The 2,992-nt window shown below is 38.3% G+C and overlaps 1 non-coding gene across 1 annotated transcript; it reads left to right on the top strand.

Moving 5' to 3' along the window:
* Positions 1-803: 803 nt before the first annotated feature.
* LOC127108773 (small nucleolar RNA R71) lies at positions 804-910 on the top strand. Its single transcript, XR_007796286.1, has one exon. It is a non-coding gene; the product is annotated as a small nucleolar RNA R71 (small nucleolar RNA).
* Positions 911-2,992: the final 2,082 nt, after the last annotated feature.

Here is a 2,992-nt window from a genome sequence, read left to right as displayed (position 1 = left end):
TAGGTTGGGGTTGGCCAGGAAATGTACCAGTTGGGGCAGCAGTAGGCGTTTGTTGTTGAGCTACTTGTGATATCTGCGTTTCCAGCATTTTGTTATGAGTAGCCAGGGCATCTACTTTACTTGCTAGTTGTTTAATTTGTTCGCCAGTGTGTACATTCTGGTTTAAGAAATCTTTATTGGTTTGCTGTTGAGAAGCTATAAAATTTTCCATCATGATTTCCAAGTTGGATTTCCTAGGGGCGTTATTGTTAGGTATAGATGGGATCGGCTTCTGATATCCCGGAGGTATAGCTGGGGCTTGATTTGGAGATTGTCCAGGTGCGTATAAAGCATTATTACTCTTATATGAAAAATTGGGATGATTCTTCCAATTTGAGTTATAGGTATGCGAGTAGGGGCTTCCTTGAGCATAGTTTACTTGCTCCGCTTGGATTCCTGTTAGGAGTTGACAATCTGCAGGAGTGTGACCTTGGATTCCACAGACTTCGCAATTCTGAGTTATGGCTACCACGGTAGCTGGAGGTGATACGTTTAAACTTTCAATTTTCTGGACCAGAGCATCCACTTTTGCATTAACATGATCAAGGTTACTTATCTCGTACATGCCAGTTTTCGTTTGAGGTTTTTCCACCATTGTTCGTTCTGTTCCCCACTGATAGTGGTTTTGAGCCATGCTTTCGATAAGTTGGTAAGCGTCAGCATAAGGTTTGTTCATTAGTGCACCACCTGCGGCGGCATCTATTGTTAACCTCGTGTTGTACAAGAGACCATTATAGAAGGTATGAATTACTAACCAGTCTTCTAAACCATGGTGTGGACAAAGTCTCATCATGTCTTTATATCTTTCCCATGCTTCGAAAAGAGACTCGTTATCTTTCTGTTTAAATCCATTTATCTGGGCTCTTAACATAGCTGTTTTGCTTGGAGGAAAATATCGAGCAAGAAAAACTTTCTTCAACTCGTTCCATGTGGTGACTGAGTTGGAAGGAAGAGATTGAAGCCATCTTCTAGCGCTATCTCTTAACGAGAAAGGAAAAAGACGAAGTCGAATTGCCTCTGAAGTGACACCATTAGCTTTAACAGTATCAGCGTATTGAACAAATACGGATAAATGAAGGTTTGGATCCTCGGTAGGATTTCCATAGAATTGGTTCTGTTGCACTGCCTGCAACAGTGAAGGTTTAAGTTCAAAGTTGTTTGCTTCGATTGCGGGTGGAGCAATACTCGAATGCGGTTCATCTTGCGATGGAGCGGCGTAATCGCGAAGAGCACGAGCTGGTTCTGCCATCTCGGGTAACGAAGGGAAAATATTTTTGAAATCAGGAAGTTCAACAGGAGGGAGATTGTTTGCAGCACGATATTCCCGAATTCGTCGTAAGACTCGGAGATATAGTTCGATATCGTTGATTCGTAAGTAGAACGGCTCTCCTTGTGAGCGAGTGCGTGGCATACAAATCAACAAAAGAAAGAAAAGAAAAAGAAAAGCCTTAGTCTCTACAGCGTAACGGAAGAGTTACGATATCGACTAAATAAAAGTCCCCGGCAACGGCGCCAAAAACTTGATCGCTCGACTTTATGAGTCGAATTGGGGTACAAACTGCAAGTGCACAGTTCTATCGCGTAGTTTTAAAAGATATCGATCCCACAGGGACTTATGAATCGATATACCGTTTTCTAAGGTTACTTCGTAAAGCTAAGGCGGATGATACTTTGATTGTTTGGGGGAAAAGTTAAAACTAAAACTAGATCTAAAATAAATATCTAATAAGCGGATATCGGTATGTAGTTCGTCGTAATTAGGGAATCAATTCCTGGTTGGTTTCTTGGTTTTAAAACAAATCTTTTCAGTAGATACTATTGATTAAAAGTCTTTTCTCAAACTCTCGCTCTGTTGAATAAACTATGATTTTATATTAACGTAGCTGTCACTTATAGTTAAGTCAAAAACCACTTTTTGAAAACAATAGAATCCGTAGAAACTCTTTTTAAGAAAACACTAATCGTTTAAACACCCTTATCTCAAACTCTCGCTCTGTTGACTTAGGTGATATAATTAAATTCAAATGCTTAACTCTCGTCCTCACATTCAATCTTTAAAAATACTTTTTGAAAAAGGTTAGAATTTAATTAACTCTAAAAATTGCTCTCGCCCTGATCTAGAATTAATGTCCAATTTACACTGTCCAGTCAAAAACTCAAACTCTCGTTCTATTGCTTTTAACTTCTTTATGTCTTTTACTTTCGTACAAAAACCTTGTTATTAAACCTGTAAATTGAGACCGTAAAAAGAGTGATTTTAATTTTAAACTTAATTAAACCAATTTGGTTTTGATTCCTTCATTCCGCTTACTTTACATACCGATACCTAAATAAATCAGCCAGACATGCTAAACAAACTTAAATAATTATCATGCATAAACAGATTCATCTCAGGCAAATAATATAAATAAACAGTAAAGCAGGGCATATATAAATTCAAACAATAATTAAAGAACCTGAGAAATTAAATAGCAGTCTTGAACACTCCACCACAGGCCGGTTGGATTTGTTCTTGAATTCTTCAATCAAACAGAAAAATAAAAGCGAAGGAATAAAAACTAGATTCTAACGTAAGGTTAGATCCGGTGAAAGGTACACAATAGTTTTCGGTGTAGAAACTATTGTGCGAAAAAGAATTAATTAAGTGCTGGGAAAAGAAAATAGAAATTGCAAAGGAAATAATATAAAAGTTGTGAAAATAATGTTGTAAAATACTTATGCTGCTGGAAGAGAAAAAATGCAAAAAAGGAAAACGGCGAGGAAGTATCTGGAACCGAGAGCTTTCCCAATTAGCTACTATTTATACTGCTACTTTTTTGTAACTGCCTCCAAGGGTTTTCCGTGTACACGGTCTTCAGTTCCAAGGGTCAAGCGTGGAAGTAGCTTCAACGTGGTCTGTTGCGTTCCTGGTGCCAAAAATATAGGGGAATGGTGTGACGTCCGTCACACCATG

The sequence above is a fragment of the Lathyrus oleraceus genome, chromosome 7 (assembly GCF_024323335.1).
Source record: "Lathyrus oleraceus cultivar Zhongwan6 chromosome 7, CAAS_Psat_ZW6_1.0, whole genome shotgun sequence".
NCBI lineage: Eukaryota > Viridiplantae > Streptophyta > Magnoliopsida > Fabales > Fabaceae > Lathyrus > Lathyrus oleraceus.
This window is presented reverse-complemented; position numbering and strand designations above follow the sequence as displayed.